The 21,476-nt window shown below is 44.1% G+C and overlaps 1 long non-coding RNA gene across 1 annotated transcript; it reads right to left on the reverse strand.

Moving 5' to 3' along the window:
• Positions 1 to 1,032: 1,032 nt before the first annotated feature.
• LOC118522140 (uncharacterized) lies at positions 1,033 to 13,170 on the reverse strand. The gene is made up of 4 exons (XR_004910490.2): positions 13,148 to 13,170; positions 5,453 to 5,518; positions 1,941 to 2,094; positions 1,033 to 1,187 (listed from the first exon to the last, which is right to left on the reverse strand). It is a non-coding gene; the product is annotated as an uncharacterized LOC118522140 (long non-coding RNA).
• Between the last annotated feature and the right edge of the window lie 8,306 nt (positions 13,171 to 21,476).

Below are 21,476 nucleotides of genomic sequence, written 5' to 3' on the forward strand. Positions count from 1 at the left end.
AGACTTTCCTCAGGCACCTTACATTCAACAGACCTAAAAACCAAAACCACTTTCTTTAATTCCAAAATATATTCTGCACCCCTGACTCCCAATCTGTTTTACCAAATTTTTTTCTTTTTTTTTTTTTTTTTTTAAAGATTTTATTTATTTATTTGACACAGAGAGAGACACAGCGAGAGAGGGAACACAAGCAGGGGGAGCGGGAGAGGGAGAAGCAGGCCCCCCGCGGAGCAGGGAGCCCGATGCGGGGCTCGATCCCAGGACCCAGAATCATGACCTGAGCCGAAGGCAGACGTCCAACGACTGAGCCACCCAGGCGCCCCTGTTTTACCAAATTTTATCTCCACTTTCACCTCATTCTGAGCTTCACTCCTTTCTGCCTCAACTCTGCAGTAGCCTCCTGCATCCTTTCCTTGGGTCTCTTGTCTCCCCTTTGCAACAGTGACCTATACTCTTGCTAATCAGCTTTCTTCAAAACAAAACAAAACATAACACTAACAATCATTAGGGGCGCCTGGGTGGCTCAGTCGTTAAGCATCTGCCTTCAGCTCAGGTACTGATCCCAGAGTCCTGGGATGGAGCCTCACATCGGGCTCCCTGCTCAGCGGGAAGCCTGCTTCTCCCTCTCCCTCTGCCCCTTTACCCTGCTCATGCTCTCTCTTGCTCTCTCTCAAATAAATAAAATTAAAAAAAAAAAAACTAACAAACTAAATTTTATTATGTACCAGGCATTTATTTTTTTCATATATATTTTCATTTTAAATACAATCTAACCCCCAACATGGGACTCAAACTCATGACCCCAAGATCAAGAGTCGCATGTTCCACTGACTAAGCCAGCCAGGCTCCCCCCAGGCATTGTTTCAAACATGTTAATGATAACTAGCGTGTATTAAGTGCGAGACACCATTCTGCAAATATGAATTCATTTAATCCGCGCAAGAAAGCCAAGAGAAAGAGCTACAATGATTATCATCCTTAGAGCAAAGAAAATTAAGCCACAGAGCAGTTAAGAACTTGCTGTGGGGGCTGCCTGGGTGGCTCTGTCAGTTGAGCATCTGACTCTTGGCTTCGGCTCAAGTCCTGATCTCAGGGTCGGGATTGAGCCCCGCATTGGGCTCCGTGCTCAGCTCACATCTGCTTGAGATTCTCTCTCCCCTTCTCTGCCCGTCCCCACTGCTTGTGCTCTAAATAAATAGATAGATAAATAAAAATTCTTAAAAAACAAACAAAAACCAAAACCAGTTGCCGTGGTCCCGGAGCTAGCCCCTGGCAGGGCCGGGATCGCATTCCACGCGGCCTGGTCCTGGGCGCTGCACGCTGGCGCCCTGAGATGCTCCTGTCTTCCCGCTGCTCAGAGCCGTGCGTGACGCCCCACTGCAGGCCCGGAACTTTGTCTTCTCCATCTTTTTTTTTTTTTTTTTTTTTAAGATTTTTATTTATTTATTTGACAGAAAGGGAGAGAGAGCACAAGCAGGAGGAGTGGCAAACGGAGGGAAAGGGAGAAGCAGACTCCCCGCTGAGAAGGGAGCCCAACATGGGGCTCGATCCAAGGACCCTGGGATCACGACCTGAGCCGAAAGCAGTCACTTAACCGACTGAGCCACCCAGGCGCCCCTGTCTTCTCCATCTTTGTACCTTCTCACCTCACACACTGCTAACTAAATAGCACATCAGCGAAACTGAAATGAATTCGCTCTCTGCCATCCTCTGCGGCCTGCCATTTCAACCCCACTGCCCCCCACTTCCTCTCAAGAACCTTTACTTTCCGCCAAGTCCGGGTCCCTGTCCCTGAACACGCCCGGCCGCTTGCGCCCTGAGCCTGCCTCAGGCCATCCCTCAGCCTCAGGTGTCCCCTACCTCACTCAGAGATCTGCCCGTCGAAGTCCAGTTTGTCCTTGAAAACCCAACTAAAATGTCACATGGTCCACGAAGCGTACCCCAGATCTCGCGCGGCCGTCCCTCGCTTTCTCCTCCGTATGGTTCCAGCGTGGTTCACTGCCCTGGCTCAGGCCCTCTGCTCGGGCGTGACCGCGAATGAGACACGCAGGCTCCCGGTCTCCTGAGCTGCAGTCCCCGCTGGCTGACAAGCACCTAACGAAGAAGCCAACAACTATTTCAGCAAGATAATTTCGGGTGCTAATAACTGCTGTGGAAAGCCAAGGAGAAACAGGAAGGGGTGATGTGATGTAGAGTGCCTGGGAGGGACACTCCAGCTGGGACAGCTTGGAAGTCAGCGCTGAGGTGGTCAAATGTGAGCTAAGATCTGAATGATGGGAAGAAACCAGCCATGTGAAGAGCAAGGCAGAGGGACCTGCTCGTGCAAGTGCCCTGCGCATCGGCCGCGCTCAGAGTGGTTAGGGTGTTAAAGAAGGTCACCATGGCTGGAGCGCTCCAATGAGAACTGAAGAGGAAGAGGAAGATGGAGAGTGGACAGACACTAGGTTTTGGAGGACCTTGGAGGCCAAAGTAAGGTAGTTAGACGTCATTCTAAGCTCAAGGAAAGCCATTGGAAGGATCTAAGCAGGAATGTAACATCACCCATGCTTTTAAAAGATCACTCTACAAAACCATAAGGATGTGTCACCTCACACCTGTTAGAATGGCCATAGAAAGAAAGAAAGAAAGAAAGAAAAGAAAGAAAGAAGGAAAGAAGGAAATGGAGGGAGGGAGGGAGGAGAGGGAAGAAAATAACGAGTGTTGGCAAGGATGTGAAGAAGTGAAAAAACTGGAATCCTTATACACTGCTGGTGGGATTGTAAAATGATGCAGCTGCTGTGGAAAACAGTGTGGAGGTTCCTGAAAAAACTAAAAACAGAACTACTATATGATCCAGCAATCCCACTTCTGGGTATGTATCCACAGAATTGTGAAGAGATATTTGGGTACTGCTGTTATCACTGCATTATTCACAATAGCCACGAAAGCAGTTGAAATGTCAGTCAGCAAACAGACAGATAAAGAAGACGTGGTGTACACATTCAGCCTTACAAAAGAAGGAGGGAGGCCTGTCACACGCCACAGCATGGATCTTGAGGACATCAGACTAAGAGAAATAAGCCAGTTACAAAAAGACAGATACGGTACAGGTCCACTTAGGTGAGGTATCTAGAGTAGTCAGACTCTTAGAAAGTAGAGTCGTGGTGGCAGGGGCTGGAGGGGGTGGGGAGAGGGGCAGGGGGAGTTGTTCAGTGGGTAGAGGGCTTCAGTTTTGCAAGATGAAACACTAGATAGAGATCTGTTCCACAACAGCGTGCATATGCTTAATGCTACTGTCGTGTGCATGCAAAAATAGTATGACGGTGAATTTTATGTGTTTTTTACAACGATAAGAACGAAGATCACTCTAGATGCTCTAAGAATCACCTGGCGGTGGGGACGTAGGGAGGGAATGGCAAGAGTGAAGTGGGAGACCACAGTTAAGAAGCAACAGTGAGAGATGAGGGTGGCGTGGACCATTGCAGGTGGAGAAGGACAGACTGGGAGTCACTTTTAAGAGTTCGACCAACAGGATTGGCAGATAAATTGGATATGGGGATAGAGAAAAAGGAAGAAGCAAGACTGACTCCCAGGTTTGTGTTTTCAAGCAACTGGGTGGACAATGTTGGCATTTACTTAGGAAAAACTGGGGGGATGTCAGCAAGAGGGACGAACCAAGAATTCAGGTTTGGGCTTACCTGAGACGGCTGTTAGACATCCAAGAGGACACATGTGGGAGGTAATCGGATCTGACTCAGGGCGGGTCTGTTAGTTTGGTATTGAAAGGTATGAGACTGGAGGAGATCTCCTAGACCCAGAGGGAGAGGAAGGGCGAAAGCCCAGAACCAGGACCTCATGCTAAGTGCGCGTGCCGAGCTTTGGTGGGATGAGGGGTGAGCCGGGGAGCCAGAGGGGCAGCCAGGGAGGAAGAGGAAGACTGGGAGAGGGTAATATTATCTCAAGTAACGTTCTCGGGGCAGAAGCCCTTGTTCTCTCTGCTTAGGAGAGTCTTAGAATTTACTGAGATGTCAGGGTGGTTTGTCTTCTCACCTCACTAAGGTCACTTCTTCGAAGAGGCTCTCCCCAATCCCCCGACCTAAAGAAGTGCACCTTGCCACCTGCCCTGCTCTCTGTCAGGACACTGACTCTGCCTATTATCAGGCGATACAAATCCTTATGATCACTTTAAGTTACAAACACAGTCTTAATTTAGTCATTTGCAATGTTTGGTCCCATGTAAATAATGTAAACTTCATATTTCATTTGAATGAACATTCTCCTCCCCACCTCCAGCTGGGGTCAGCAGCCGCAGAGGGGAAGCCAAGACCTAGAAGAGAAGGAGCCAGAGGGAGAGGAAAAGAGGCACAAAAGTTCTTACTTGATCAGTACCATCTGCTTCAACTGGCTTTGTGCTTAAGCCAGAGTGAGACACAGACTCTTTCCTGAGAGAAGTGCTTTGGTGAGTCTTCAGAGACCTCTGACCCCATCGGTCCCTGCGGGATCTCTCCCTCAAAGTCCCCTGATGCCTGTCTTTCTGCTTCCTCAGCTGCCAGGAATCCAGCTCAGGTCTGCGAGGCTCTGTTCTCACCTCCAGGCAATCCTTTGGCCAAGACCTAAGGTGCCACTGACTCCGCCTTCTCTTGCAGAGAGCTCGGCCCACTTCCTGCCCCGCCCACCCGGTAGACCCCGGAAGTGCAGCTAGACCACACCCCCCATCTCCGTCAGCCCCTCTGTCAGCACCTTAGTGGAGAGCTCACCGGAAGTCAGACCCCGCTCCGCTGTGTCCCTCCACTGCAGGGGATGTAAGTCAAAATTGGGGGCGTGGGGGCGGGGTGCCCATGGTTGCCCTTCTCACTAAGGTGGAAGTGAGCACTAGGCACCCCAGTCTCCTTTGAGGGGTACTCACAGCACACCCACACTTCTCTCTAAAAGCCTCTTCATAAATCATTCTCCTAATATCCAGCATCTATATGCCACTAGAGGAAAGTGAGGCATTCACAAGCTTTTAATGAAGTCTTTTGAAAATGTGCGTGTTGATTTGGTCTCCTACATTAGAGTATGAGGTTTTGGTCCCTCGGTGGAGCTTCCATTTTTATATCCTGTTACACAGTAAGAAAATAAAGCAGGATAATAGAATAAAGGGGGATTGGGAAGTGCTGTTTTATTTTATCACAGAATGAAAACTATTTAAAATGTATTTAATTTAGAAAAGGTAATACAGTGACATGAATCAGACACAGAAGCGTATTAAAAGGTGTTCAGGGAAAGTCTCCTTCCCACCCCTGGCCCCCATTCACCTGTATCTCCCCATTCATCCTACCTAGGTAACCTGTCTACATGCTTTTGTGTGTGTCCTTACTGGTTTTTTTTAAATATAAACAAGCAAATACAAGCATGTACTATTCTTATTTTAGCCCCTCCTCACAGAGATGGTAGCCTGCCAGCCATGCTGCTTTGCACTTCGCTTTTTTACCTGATTGTATATCTTGGAGAGTTTCCCATATCAGGACTTGGAGATCTTCCTCATTCTCCTTTATAGCTGCAAATTAAGAAAGTAGTCCATTGTATGAATGTTCTGTAATTTATTTAACCTGTCCCCTATTGAGGAACATTTAGGTAGTTTGCAATCTTTTGTTATTTCAGATAATGTTGCAATGGATAACTTTATCCTTATATCATTTCCCACGCGTGCGAGTGTATCTGTAGGATAACTTTCCAGAGGTGGAATCCCTGGGCCGAAGGGCATGCATGTTTGTGACCTGGGTCACTGTTGCTAGATTGCCCTGCAAAGGGGCAGAACAAATTTATATCCCCATCAGCCTGTATCCAGGGTATTTGCTTAGCAGGTTGTTGGGGTGGTTTCTCTGCAGAGTTCACATTTGAGCAGCAGTCTGAACCTCAAAAAGGAGCCATCCATGTGAAACACTAAGGGAAGATCATTCTGGGTAGAGGGAGCTAGGGTCAAGGTCTGAGGCAGAAATAAGCTCAGAACAGCAAAACTGTCAGTGAATGAGGGGGACCAGGAACGAGGTAGGTTGGGGGCCTCAGCAGGAGCCGGATTGTGTAGACCCAGGTTGGGAGTTGGGATTTTGTTCCAAGTGGCATGGGCAGTCATCATAGGGGGTTGAAGTGGAGACGTGAGGTGATGTGTTTCCGTTTTAGAAGATTACTGACTGCTTCTTCAAAATGTCTTTAACTGTCTGTCTTGCTCACCAGAGCAGACCAATTCTTAGGTGCATTGTAAACATCCATCCTAAAAGCCTCTTCTCAGCAAAGATCTAAGAAAACTGTAGATACACAGGGACTTAAAGACAAGCCAACTTCAGTGAGGCCCGAAGACCTAAGTCACACTACAGATCCATACTATGTAAGTTTAAAAACAACAGAAGGGAAAGGATGCCTGTGTAAATCACGAAGGCCTAGAACCAGGATGAACTCAGTCTTGCCTCCAGCTGCATGCAGACACTTCACATTAGTGTTTTTATTATTCATTTCCTGGTACTAGGTTCCTTAACTCAGGACGAAGATAAGGATTTTCTAGGCCATGGGAATGCTGATCCTGACGTGAGCATACATTGTTCTTCCTTTTGTTTTCCATCTCTCTGATATAGTGACGAAAGGACATCAACAGAAAAGTTACATGTTAACAAGTTCATGCATCTTGCACAGTTTAAAATGACCTTCAATTTCAAGTCAACTCTCTAGGCCTTTCCTTAGAAATGAGACAATGATTTCATCTGTCCTGACAGTTGGACACATTGGCAAAAAATCACCACCAAATGAACGCTGAGGGGAAAGGTGCTCCCTTCACGCACTGGGCCCCGTTATGGAGTATGTATTGCAGTACATTGCCTTTAGCATCTGTTTTTACTGGAACGCTTATTTACTCCTTCAGTGACATTGTTTGGACATCTTAGTCATCTGCCAACGTGTACCTTTGGTTGCCTGTGTCAGCACCGTTTTAGATTCGCTACTTCAGAGGACGCCGCTGCCTTAGCACCCACATCTGCTCTGACCGCAGGGACTTTGTCCAGCACTCCGCTTTGGGCACAGCTCTCAAAGGCCAGCAACTGCGCAGTTGTGGGGGCCCGTGTGCCATGCTCAGCGGATGAGCACTGGATGCAGCCAGACAGCGTCTGCATCCCCTCAGGTCCTTGGAAGCAAGAAGGAATTCTGTCGAGCAGGGAGGGATGAGAGCCTGGAAAGGAATAGATAAACTTCTGGAAACTCTACTGGGTCTGGCAGTTGGGGGTTGAGGCTCAGGCGATTGAACTGGAAGAATGTAATAAGGAGGGGCGCCTGGGTGGCTCAGTCGGTTAAGCGTCTGCCTTCAGCTCAGGTCATGATCTCAGGGTCCTGGGATCGAGTCCCAAGTTGGGCTCCCTGCTCAGCGGGGAGTCTGCTTCTCCCTCTCCCTCTGCCTGCCACGCCCCTCCCCTTGCTTGTGCTCTCTTGCTCTCTCTCTCTGTCAAATAGATGGATAAAATCTTTAAAAAAAAATGTAATAAGGATGAATTCCACCTTCCAATGGGGTGGCTTAACAGTAGCCTCCTCTCTTTACTGTGACCAGTATTTCCGTGTCCAGAAGTTCCTGGTGATTATCTTCTAGAAAGTTTCCCCTTCAACCTGCCTTGTCAAGACTCAATGATAATATCTTCATTCTAAATATATTTCTCAATTCCAGTAGACTTTTTAAACTCGTGACCTGCACTTGACCTACATATGAATTCCTATTTTGAAATTTTCTCTATTTAAGGTAAATTATTCCCAGAGCCCATGGTGATACTTTTCATAATCAGAGACATTTGACCCTCCTCTTGCTCACCTATATCACTGGGACACTTGGTTCTCTGGCCATTAAGCTTACTATTTTTTCTTCATGAATACACTCCCATTCCAAACAGGCTATATGATAACTTTTCTTTTTCTAAGTGCAAATGTATGAGCTATTGTGGATGGTAATTTTACTTGTTTTGGTCAGGTGTTTTACCTCTTCAGTCAGAATTTGTGGTTGTGTATTTTGCTTCACACCATAGTAAGCAAGTTTTCCTCATTTCTGAGCATCTTAATTTTTTTCCTTCAACATTTTATTGCTGTTAAGAAAAACTAAAATACCACCAAGAAAAAATGAAACAGTTTCTCCCACTATTTTGCTCATAAAGACTGGAGTGATTAAACCAGCACAGGTAAGTTCTGGCTGTGTCTTTTCCACACCATCTTCTCTGGAGGTGGCAAATGCGATGTTCACATCCCTTTGGTGTAAATAGGCACCATTTTGCAACTGTTGTGGGCTGCAGAATTTGGGAAATTCTCCCTGGTTAAATAGTAACTGGGTCTAGACTGTTCCTCACCTCTTTAATATTCAGGGTCTGGGGCGCCTGGCTGGCTCAGTCAGTAGAGTGTGCGACTCTTAATCTTAGGGTTGTGAGTTTGAGCCCCACGTTGGGTTTAGACATTATAAATAAATAAACTTAAAAAAAACATTCAGGGTTCTGTTTATCCTCAAGAACAATTCTTTTACCTTTATTAGGAAGAATATTCTTTCTGAATACATGTATCAGAGCTTTTAGTTGAAAGCAATGGAAACCAACTCTGGCTAATTTAAACAGAAAGGATTTTAAGAGACTAAAGGTGAAGCTTCTGCTTAAAGGTGGTGATTTGAAGATATACATTTACCTCTGTGACCTCCTAACACCTCTCTGTTAAAAGGGAATTTTTTTTAAAGTAGGCTCCACACCCAACATGGGCCTTGAACTCATGACCCTGAGATCAAGAGTTGCACGCATTACTGACTGAGCCAGCCAGATGCCCCTGGGGCATTTTTATTTAAAAAAAAAAAAAAAAGACAAATTCAAGGGTTAAAGAGAGTAAAGGAGGTAACACAGTAACAGTTTTGGAAGATAGAAAGAAGACAAAGAGCAACTTATTTAGGACCTGGAGAAAGTTGAATCCTAAATTGGAAAACTCATATGCACTAAAGAAACTTCTCAAGGCTCAGAAATTGATTGTACTTGGTACTTCTGCAAGATGAGGCTAAAAGAGGGAGATTTGCAGACCTACAGGTGAAAATGTTGGAGATCTAGCAAGAACCCAGCTTAAGCGAGCAGAGTGAGAAAGAAAAGAGGGTAGAACATGAAGCAGGAAAGCGAGCCAAGGAGCCAAGGGCTAATGATAGAGGGCATTCAGAGCACACTGAGTTTGGGTGTTCTTCTAAAGGGGATGGAAGATTTGTAGAGGGGATGGGGAGTCCGTGTAACAAGTTGAAAGTATAAATGGTACAGGACTTAAACCTGCCCCTCTCACAAGATTAAATGACTTGAGGGGGAGTAGGTATATGGCCCACACTGGGCCAAGTTAGGATCAATCCTGGGCCTTCTGTTTTACTTTTGGAAAATCATTTCTCTCTTTTCCCTTAGGGGACTAAGTCAATAGGATGTAGGCCTGGAACTGTGGGGGCCACCACCATCCTCCAGCCTGCCTGAGAATGATGCCAACACAGAGAAAACAGACAACAGGAGAGAGATACAAAGGGACAGAGGAACCAAATTCTGATGACATTGTGTGAGCCCTTGAATGCAGAGGAACCTGAAACAAAATGCAACGCTGGATGTATCAGCTTTGTAAGCCAACACATTTCCTTGTTTTAACTCAAGGTACTTTGAGTTGGGTTTCTGTCACTAGCAAAATTTTGGATTAATACAGACACCAAATTATTAGCAGTGATTATCTTCAGTAGTGAGATTACAGGTGATGGTTGGCCCTTTCTGCTTATATGTGCTTTGTTTTGTTTGTTTTTAGTAGCGATAACAAATTTACTAATTTTACAACAAAAGAGAAATTAAAGTATTATTTTAATATATACAGCGGAGAGATAGAACGTCATTATGGTTAGAGAACCAGCAGATGCTTGAACAATCTAAGAAAGGGCTTTGGACCTTTCTTGGCAATCTCCAATTTCTACTTTGCTTCTAGGTTTCTCTTGTGCCCCACCCCCTCGTGTTACTTACATAATCCACTTTTTTTTTTTTTTTTTAAGATTTTATTTATTTACTTGAGAGAGAGAGAGAGTGCAAGAAAGAGCACGAATGGTGGGAACGGGCAGAGGGAGAGGCAGAAGGGAGCCCGACACGGGGCTCAATCCCAGGACCCTCAGATAATGACTTAGAGCCCATCCCAGGACCTTCAGATCATGACTTGAGCCGAAGGCAGACACTTAACCGACTGAGCCACCCAGGTGCCCCTACATAATCCATTTTAAAAATCCAGGAATAGAGAAATGGCATTAATGACTTCTGAAAGTCTCTGCCAAGCCTGTGATTTTCAGAATGACCTCTATTCCTACATGGGCCATAATTGTACTCTAATTAAAGCTAATGTTGGTGCTGTGTTTTTCTTTGCAAGAGAAAAGGACAGAACATGAGAAATTCTTTTCTTTCCAGTAAACACTTTCATACTTACAGAACAAGAAAAGATGCTATTGATAAGACTTTGGATAGCTGGAAACTCCATTAAAGTTAGCTTGAACATGGCAAGCATGTTCCACTTATAAAGAACAAAAGGAAACGGGCTTAATTTGCTGCTGGACGGAGTTGTTCACCTGAAGGAAAAACTCTAGCTCCTCAGTCAAGGAAGTGATGCTGTTACCAAGGGGAGTGATGGAATGAATCTTGAGACTGACTCCTCTGGGGCTCCCTCAAATGGGCTCTGGATCTCCCTGGAAATTTGGATATCAATTTTCCTGGGCCTTGACCCCCTCTAAGGTTCTTCTTGGCAGTAAGTCTGTGCAAAGCACAAAGAGTACCGAAGTTCATGATCACAAGAAAAGAAAATGACTGGGTAACTTAAGCAAAAGTGGAATTTTCTTAAACACTAAATAGTTAGCTTGGAGAACCTCCAGAAGGCCAGAGAATTAGGCTTGATGGCTATCTAGCTAGGAATCCACTCAGGGTAATGCCACAGAAAAGACTATGTGAGGACACCTGCCTCGCTCCTGTCCCTGAGCCCAGACCTCACAGGACATACCTGTGACTGCCCCTGCAAAACTGCCACTTGAGGAAGGAAGGGAGGGAGGGAAGGAAGGACTATGGATCTTAGATCATAATATGGAAGCCATGTATTGAGGATAGCAGGGCGACGAAGTAGGAAGAGCCATTCCTATCTGACTAGAGTACTATTATTTTGGCCTCTGTTATAGGAGATGAATCTGTATCCTAAGTACTCCCCTTGGGTTTTATCAATATAGCCTCCTTTGACTTCAAAATCTATGGCAGATGGCTTTGGACAAAAGAAGTGAAGCCAATGATGGGTGTATGATGCCACGCTGGAAGGTTCCAGCAGGAAGTGAAGAGGCACTAATGAGGTGAAAACCACTCATCTTTTTTGGCCAGACTTGGTGTGTTTCGGGCTTCCAATCAACTGATAAACAAATTTATCAGGGAAAAAGTGTCACCAGCAATGTCCATAAAGGCACCACTTCAATCCATCATCTGGAGGAAGGAGCCCTACGGGTGTTCACAAAAGCGCAGGTGCGGTCCTCAAGCTCGATGAACCGGTCCTCTCACCTTCCTGGGTGGACTGATGGAAGCAACAAGAAGGTAAGGATCATTCCCTCCACATTCTTCCCTCGAGAGAGGAGTTTCCTTTCCACTGCAGTTAGCTAATGGTCATTTGGGCCACAGACTGCCTCAAAATCATCTGGGATATTTGTGTAAATACAAATTCCTAGGGTCCACCCAAAAAATCGGAATCAATAGGTCTGGAATGCTTATTGTGGTGATCATTTTGCAATATATACAAATATTGAATTATTTTGTTCTACATCTGAAACTGATGTAATGTTGTATGTCAGCTGGAATAGGGTCCAGCAACCTGCATCTTACACACTCGCTGGGGGATTTTCCTGCACCATGGAGTTTAAGAATTGCTGTCATATGTAATCGTGTAAAATTTTTATAGTAGCAAACTCAAATAAAAATACACCACAAAACACACCAAAAAGCCTTTTTCAGAGTTCATGTTCATATACCAAAGTCATCTCAGAAAAATGGAAAGGTCTGTGAATTCAGATTTGTTCCAATATATTTTTTCTAAATTCTCTAATGAGCCCCAGATTGAGCCCAAACCATGAATATTACTACTCCTTCTTTTCCAGAAATCCAAAAGGAGCATCTAAATTGGCTCCTTGGGAGCATTCAAGAAAAAGGTCAATCACATCTATGTAACATAAGAACAACATATATTTCCCATTGATGATCCCATACAGTGGATTCAAAGCAAAAAGGAATGAAACCTCTATCAGAACCAGAGAGAAAAAAGAGCCAGGCTTTTGGCTGCTTCTCAAAAGGCTTCACTTCAAAGTGTGATTCTAATAAACACATCAATGAGGAATAGGCGATTGGATTGAACTGGTAAGTGTCCTTCATGTTATATGCAATCTAAAAAAGTCAAACTCAGAAACAGAGGCTAGAATCATAGTTGCCTGGGAGTAGGAACTGGGGAGATGTTGGTCAAAGGGTATACATTTTTCAATTATAAGAGGAGTAAGTTCTGGGCATCTAATGTACAGAATGATGATTATAGTTACTAATATAATGTATTACATACTTGAAATTTGCTAGAAGAGTAGATCTTAAGTGTTCTCACCACACACATACAAAAAATAACTACGTGAGGTGATGGATGTGTTAATTAGCTTGATTGTGGTAATCGTTTCACAGTGGATATACATAACAAATCATCACACTGTATACCTTAAATATATACATCTTTTGTGTCAATTATACCTCAGTGAGGCTAGGGGAAAAAAAGTATCCTTTATCATTTACAATCCATTAAATTTATTTTGACCTTATACCATTTCATACCAGGTTAACTTTGGAGGAATTCAATGGAGTTTGGCAGAAACCCTTTCAGAGTGATAAAAAGAAACACAGCTTCTGCAATGTCATTCTTTAATATGAGCCATAAAAGACTAGGGGTGGGGGTGGGAAGGGTGTCTATTCTCATCACAGAGTTGAAAAGATTTAAGCCATGTGATCTAAGAATAAGAAAAAATCATATAAATCCTGAAATGTACGCACAGAGTCTGAAATTGTACCCCCTTTAAAAGTACTATACAATATGGTCAAGTTTTAAGGAAAGAAGGAAAGACAGGGCTTAATGAACCCACCTCTTCTAAAGAGACTGGTCCCCCAAATTTCCATTTCATTGCCGTGACAACCAGTACTCCATCATTGCCATAGTAACCAGCTGAATAGCATTAGTCTAAAGACAAGCTCTCTGATTGGGTGACCCACAGAAGCCACGAGGAGCCGCACAACAATGCTGAAAAGGCTGTTCTGGGATCACACTGACCTATTTCTAGCCTCCCAGTATGGTTCAGTTCTCTGCTGTGTTTCCCTAAACCAAATATTGTTTTTGGAATGAGACGATTTCAAGAAGTGCCTGACAATTATCCTCCCCCATGTCAGTGATCAATTGGAGGCCATTCATCTTCTCATTTTCCAGAAGTGTGGTAATATCTGACAGCCACACCCTTCACCAGGCCCTGCCGCTTCATCCCGACCTCCCCTCTGTTCCAGTCACAAGGCACGCAGGCCACATCGGAAACCAGATGTTGGTCGCCCACGACAACAAGCTGCCTTCCCCGGTGAGGCCGCTGACCAGCTGAGCCGGGAGGAAAGTCGGAGGGTGAGGAGCAGCCCTCCTGTAACATCACAGAGGGAGAGGAAGACCCGGGCCTGGGGTAGCGCCCTTATTTATATCTGTACATGAACGGGGATTGTCAGGGCAAAGATGGTTTTTAAACAAATGCCGTCCTTTCAAAACGCTGTGGAGCTTTGGAAAGAAACACAGTTCCCAGCTGATATTCTTGCTCGGTACTTGCTCAAAGCAAACTGCTTCTGTCTTCACGAACCATTCCCAGCACGCGCTTGGAAGCCGAGTTACCTTGGGAAATCCATTCCACTCGCAGCCCCCTCCTCCCTGTGGCTGGACCACACTGTGCGTCCGCGCCCACCGTCAGGAGACTTCCTTGGTGTGTTCCAGCTCAGCAGTCTCTGCCCCTGGGCAACACCAACGTTTCTCCAGGTGAGGGCTCCGAAGTGCAAAGGAGTTAGAAGGGGAGGAGTTGGGGACGGAAGGGAGGGGACTTGTCTCCAAACTGGGTATGCAGAGCCTGCACGACTGAATACAACAGAGCAATGAATATATAGTTTTCTGAAGACGCTTCTATTCATGCAACATATTTCAGAGCACCTGCCCGCCCCCGCAGCCTTGCAGACACTCTTCCAGATGCTTGAGATGCACAAGTACGAAGACAAGAAGCCCTGCCCTCGTGGAGCTCACATGCATATTTTACGTAAGATTGGGAAATGGCTAGTGTCTATATCCAAAAAGAGAATTCTTTTGTGCGGGATGATGGACCTTATGGTGTGTGTGGGGGGGGAGGGCAACCTCCCGCATTCCCAGGCACCGCCCAGGGTTCATGTCATACCCCAGCCACTGCACTGGAAATACAGAGGTTAGCAACACGGCACTTGGCCTCTGGCCCCACGAAGTTGAAAGAATGGAGAAGGAGAGGGTCGCTTAGAAATGGATGGCCACCCATTTAGAAGAGAGATCAGGGCAGCGAGGGAAAGGAATCAAAGAGCCCACAGCCAAAGGAGACTGAGCAAGGCTGGGTGGAAAAGGGGCTGGGGCTTCCAGAGGAAGCTCTGACTGAGCGGAGGGTGAGGATGAAGGTATGGAGAGGTGACAGAGGGTTCAGGGTAAGGAAGGGCAGTCACAACGATGCAGGAAACAGCATGGGCTGTCCCAGGGAAGAGTGTGTGAGATGTGGCTGGGGAAGGGGCAGGCCTGCACACCCCCAACAAGACTCAAACTGCAGGAGGGATGAACAAATAAATCCTCAGGTCAGGAAACCATGTAATAAGTCAGACTAGGCTCCTAATTAATAGAATTTTACTTTAATCTATACATGGAAAGCAATTCTTTTGGTTTGGGTCGGGGATTATCATAAAGGGAATTTGGTTTGGTTGGGGATTAGAAAAAAGAGGACTTCAACTCAACAAACAGGTCTCAAGCCCTGTCTCTATGCCTGGCACTAGGCAAAAACAGCTATCGACCCAGCCACTTGATCTTTACCATCGAGTCACACCTGCAGAATTCTACAAATCCATCTAGAATATTCAGAAAATGACCAAAGAGAGAGGTGCATACGTGGGACAACCTCCAGCTGAACATCTGTATCTAGCTGCACAGAGGGCTTCAAACCTTCAAACCGTAGGCTAGACTACTCAACAGTACAAAGACATAAAACGGTATAAAGTATATAAACAGTATAAAAGCAGTATAAAGTGGTGAAGAATTCAGGTTCTGGAGGCCCCTGGCTGGCTCGGTCAGTGGAGCATGCGACTCCTGATGTTGGGGTTGTGAGTTCAAGCCCCACGTTGGGTGTAGAGCTTACTTAAAATGAAATAAAATAAAATAAAATGAAAAGGGATTCAGGATCTGGAGTCAGATAAAGTCAGATTACAGTCCCTGCTCTGTCTCCTTACGAGCTATATAACTTTGGGCAAGTTACATAACCACCCCATGCTTCAGTTTCCTCACCTGAAAATGGTATTTATTCATTTCCTATCACATATTCAGATAAAGCCTGTGAAGCGCTTTGCGTAAGACGTAACACTCGGTCAGCACAGCTTCCATAGTCAGTGCGCCTTCTCGGGAAGGTAGGGGTTCAGAGCGGCGGAATTACCTACACCCTGCTGTTGTGAAGATCAGGGATGGACTCTCAGATCTGTTTCAGGCCTTTCACAAAATTTCAGTTTCTCCCTCCTAGGAAAGACTTTAGTAATAGTAGTTTCCTGTGTGGTCACAATAGGAGGATAATTCATTCTAAATGCCTGCATGAGAATAGAAACTGATGTAGAGCTAGCACCAGAAGAACAGATGCAACCCACAAACGATGAGTAAAACGTTTAAGACTATGCCTCGTATAGGGAAAAAAAATTCAGTAACTACGAAAATGAGCCCTTCCACCCAGCAAGAACAGAGTTTACAGTCCAAGGGACACCCTCTGACCCAAGATAAGGAATAATACAGGCAAAAGGACTTAATATTAACAGGCTGCATTTGGTCTTCTCAAAGCCATTTAGAACTAAAAAGCACCGCATGTAAATATTGATCATATTGCTGTTAATAAGTACTCTCCTCCCTTTGTATTCATTACTTGAATGTGACAGAGTGAGCTTTCGTAATTCCCACAAGCACAGCCAGGTAGACACAGGAAACCTGAGCTGAGTTCTCAAAACAGGATTCTTCTTCACAAAGGCATAGTTGATGCCAAATAAATGAGATTTGAAGCCTAGGAACAAATAATACCACAAACACAATTTCTTCCTTGCAAGGGAGAATGCCTTTTGGGGGTCTGTTTTATAGAATCTCAGACTTTTCCATTTGGAAGGAACCTTACAAGCCCCTGTAGATCAACCTCCAACCTACATGATCACTATCCTAGTCACTGGTTTAAAAAGGGGAAGGAAACGGAAGAGGGATGGGGGAGGAAGGGAAGGAGGGAAAGGAGGAGAAAGGAGATAGAGCATGTGAAAAATTAAACGGTACAGGGATGAAATCAGAATCCTGCAACTCAACACTTACCCAACCAACTCTGTGTCTCCTCCTAGGCTGATTTTAAACTTTTGATACTTGTTGGGTAGGAGGTTTGATCAGGTATAGATAACTGTAGTAAAGGCCCCAATGGGTTCATCCTGTCTTTAATAGTAACTCCAGAATACTACACTGAAGCCTTTGTGGAAAAGTCAGACCCACACCCACAGCTCTGACTTCTACAACATTCTTATTTTTACCGTGACCTAGATGAGGCCGTGTACTATGTGGTTACCATGGGCCAATGGATATCTTTCTGCAATTTTGCTGGAGGACCCGGGATGTTATCTACTTTGTCATAACTTTTAAAATCAGGATAAAGGATATTTCGACATGTGTCACCCAGAAAGGGTGTCATGTGACTAAACTAGGTGTTCTCTTCCGTTACTAATTTCTACGCTGTTTGGTAAATTTCCCCAATGCAGAGTTCTCCATTAGGATTTCCCTCCTTCCCTCCTTTCCACAAATTATAAGGCATGTTTTATATCCTAGAAGAGCTCGCAGTCTACTGAGTGAAAGAAGGAATCTTCATGGAGGGTTAAAATATCACAGCATTTCCAGTAGCACAAATAGTTCAGGAGACGGGCGCTCTAGGTGGGGGCCAGCCATATTGTACCCCCGTGACCATAAAACAAAGCAGAAAACTAAATGCCACGAGCATGATATGAATGAATTGAGATAAGAGTCCTCAAAGGGGAAGAGATCTTTTCTGAGAGAGGTGACAAGGGGAACTTAATACGGAAGATGGACTTTTTCCTGGGTTCAGGGAGGCATAGGATTTGGGTAGGTAAAAATAGCAGGATGTAATGATCTAGTCTAAAGCAAAGGGTTTCAAAGTGTAGATCCCGGGCCTGCAAAATCAGCAACACCTGGGAACTTGTTAGAAGTGCAAATTCTAGGGTGTACCCTTGACCTACTGAATCAGAAATAAGTCCTAGCCATTGGTGTTTAGCATCCAGGTGATTCTGATGTTTACTTTACTTTGACAATCAATTATCTAAGTTTGAGATTTTCAAGCTGGGGTCTATGAAATTGGATGGGGAAAGAAATACTCTTTATTCTCACTAATCTCTAACTGAAACTTAGCATCTTCTTCCATTGCAGATGTGAGCAGTAAACTACTATGGAAATTATTAGGACCAGTGCTAGATCCTTTTACAGTTGGCTGTTGAACAACACAGGTTTGGACTGCGCGGGTCCACTTACATGCGGGCTTTTTACAGGACAGTCCTGTAAATGTATTTTTTCTTCTTTATGATTTTCTTAATAACATTTTCTTTCCTCTGGCTTACTTCATTGTAAGGATTCAATGTATAATACCTATATCATACAAAATATGTGTTGATTGACTGTTTATGTAATTGGTAAGGCTTCTGGTTAATAGTAGGTTATAGGGACACCTGGGTGGCCCAGTTGGTTGAGTGTCCAACTCCTGGTTTCAGCTCAGGTTATGATCTCAGGACTGTGCAGCAGAGTTTACTTGAATTTCTCTCTCCCTTTGCCCCTCCCCCCATGTGCGCTCACTCTCTCTCAAATAAATGGGTAAATCTTAAGAATAAAAAAAAGTAGGCTAGGGGCACCTGGGTGGCTCAGTCAGTTAAGCGTCTGCCTTCAGGCTCAGGTCATGATCCCAGGGTCCTGGAGCCCTGCATCGGGCTCCCTGCTCAGCAGAATCTGCTTAAGGATTCTCCCCCTCTTTCTGCTCCTCCTCCCGCTCTCTCTCTCAAATGAATAAATAAAATCTTTGAAAATAAAATAAAATAATAGCCCAGTAAAGGTCAGAAGGATGGACTGGAATACAAAGAAACAGAAGGTGAGAGATGAAATTTCTAATCCCCGCTTGACTAATAAAAGCCGGACTTGAAGAGGGTGAGAATGAAAACGTAAAGGAGTTGTATAAGAGTGACATTGGGCATGACAGAGAGAGGAATCAAAGGTGACTCCGGAAGTTTTAAGTGAGGGTCACTAGAACAGGAATCATACCAAGAAAAAAAAAATCAGAGGTGCCAGGTAGAGCAAGTCTGGACAACGCAAGCGCTGTGTTGTCTACAGGATGTCTAGGCGAAAACAGTACTTATCTATGGCTTGGTCCTAAGCTTCAAGATTTATTGCAGATCCTGAAGAGTTTATTTGGATTTCCGCAAGAGCTTTTCCCCAACAGAGATTTTTATCCTGGGCACATGGACACACAGGGGTTTCCATGAACCCTTGAAATACTGGAAGTGAATTTTGTTTGGGGTCATGAGCATTTCTGTGGGAGGAAGTAAGTCCTTTCCCTACAAACTCAAATGGTATATGACCCTCTTTCCCCCTCCAAAACTGTTAAGAAGTACTCTGTTCATCCTTCTAAACATTCCAAGCAAGGTAAGCCCTCTTGTCTGATAATTTTGGGGAAGAGGCAGGAGTCTCAGAACAAACCAAAGACGTCTCAGTAACGAAGCAGCAGCGAGATCACAGTCATCTGTGAATGATTCTGAGTCAGTAGAAGCTCACCACACAGTCATCGGATGAGGAGAGAGTTTGGAATTTCTTGGTCAAAATTCAGTGGACGGAAGAGACTCATCTCTTGAACCAAATCTTGTCTGCATACCTGTTTCTACAAGCGTAGTCATGAAAACCCCAATTTTAAGACTAAAAATGGTCATTTTTACAACAACTCCTGCACTGCTCAGCTCTCCACCGTCCAAAGAAGCCGAACTGCACTGACTGTGCCCTGAGGGAAAGGAAGCCACAGCTCCAGTCCTGGTTTGCTTCGGTACTGCCCTCTACTGGCCAGTTCCAGTTACTCCCACTCTCCAGCTTCATGGGGCCAGATGGGAGATTCTGCAATTATGCTGCTTCTGATAGAGCCTCTTTAGAGAGTTCAGACCCCAAAGAGATCCAAAAAATTTTAACACAAATCTACCAGCTCCAAAACCAAAATAAAGCAAGATCAAAATGTCAATAACATTGCTAGGAGATTACAGCATTTTCTAATAGAGTGCTTTTTTTTTTTTAAGTTGAAAGAAGGTTGTTTTTTGTTTGGTTTTTAGTTTTAGGAGAAGAATTTAGAGATTCATCACTTCCATACAATATCCAGTGCTCATCACAACAAGTGCCCTCCTTAATGCCCATTACCCAATTAGCTCATCCCCCACCCACCTCCCCTCCAGCAACCTCAGTTTGTTCTCTATAGTTAAGAGTCTGTTTTATGGTTTGCCTCTCTCTTTTCCCCCCCATGTTCATCTATTTCGTTTCTTAAATTCCACATATGAGTGAAATCACATGAAATCTTTCTCCAACTGACTTATTTTGCTTAGGGTAACACTATCTAGCTCCATCCATGTGGTTGCAAATGGCTCTAATAGAGTGTATTTTTGCCACTCGTTAAATATTTGTTAACTCCAGATAATTAAGACAAAAAATACGTTCAATGTGACATATATAAAGTGATAATAAATAAGCAGAAGAGGCCAAGATATTAGGAAATTTAAAAGTTGTGCCCACAGATTGGAATAAGGAAATAAAAGCCTTGAAAATAGCTGTTTTGTTTTGTTTTTTTTTTTCATTAAAACTAAGTACCTTTGTTAGGTAGTATGTGGAAAGTGGTTTCAAAGTAAGCTTAATAAACGTATGTTTATTTGTCAAATATACTTCAGTAGAGCTGGAAAATAATAGAAGACTGATTATATTTTGCCTTTCTATTATCACCTTCCAGTGTAATCGATATATATGGATGATAAATATAAGTTACCCTCAGCATCTGATGAATCAGCAAGCCCTGATCAGATACACAATTCGAGAGATCTTTGTTGGTAATGAAAGGACTTGTCATTGTTTCTTTTTTTTTTTTTTTTTAAGATTTATTTATTTATTTGAGAGAGAGAGCGTGAGCAGGGTGGGGGAAGGGAGAGAGGGAGAGGAGAATCCCAGCAGACTCCGCACAGCGCAGAGCCCGGGCTCGATCTCACGACCTTGAGATCATGAACTGAGCTGAAATCAAGAGTCGGACGCTTAACTGACTGAGCCAATCAGGCACCCCCTCACCATTCCTTTCTTATTATAACTTCAGGAACAGAAGGATAAAAGAAAATATTGCCCATACTAACATGTAACTTAGATTTCAACTCTCCTTTTCCCTCCTTTGAAGTCCTTCCCTACCCCCAAAAAAATCTACACAAGAAGTTACTAAACATTTCACAGGGAAGAAGGGAGAGGTTTTCATTGTAGACATTGTAATATTTTCCAATATTGTTACAATTCTCACTTGTGGGTAGTTGAAATTTGACAAATCTATACAATTTGTTGAAGCTAGGTATTCTTTAGCTGCTGTAGGTCCCATTTTGTTGGAGTTCATTCCTTGAGGACACAGACAGGAAAGTTCTCTTCTTTTCCTCAATATCATCATCTTTCTAAAAAATACACAAGACCACAGAGGCTTAGCTTTGATAAAATGAAACGGTATTGTTCCTGGAGATTCATGGTGGTGTTAAAACTAAAAATAACATTAAAAATATACATAAAGAATCATCTTCTGCAGCTGTCCAAGGACAACTATACTTGCTAATAAGCAAGATGGTTACAAATACGAGTCTCAGAAAGTGGCCTTGTTATTGAAAGCAGAGTTTTAAAAATTATGCAGATAAGACCCTGTGTCTGCATTAGTGAGTTACTGTGGAATTGTATGATTCCACATCAATTGAGCCATATACCATTTGGTCAAAAAGTTTAACCTGCATGTCCAGACCTTGCCAATGGCAGTGTGAAATGAGGTCACATGTATTTATTAATACCCATTTTAAGAAAAATTTAACTCCTCCTCCTGCTTAACTGCAGGACTTCCAGGGTCT

This window comes from Halichoerus grypus, chromosome 6, assembly GCF_964656455.1.
Source record: "Halichoerus grypus chromosome 6, mHalGry1.hap1.1, whole genome shotgun sequence".
Lineage (NCBI taxonomy): Eukaryota > Metazoa > Chordata > Mammalia > Carnivora > Phocidae > Halichoerus > Halichoerus grypus.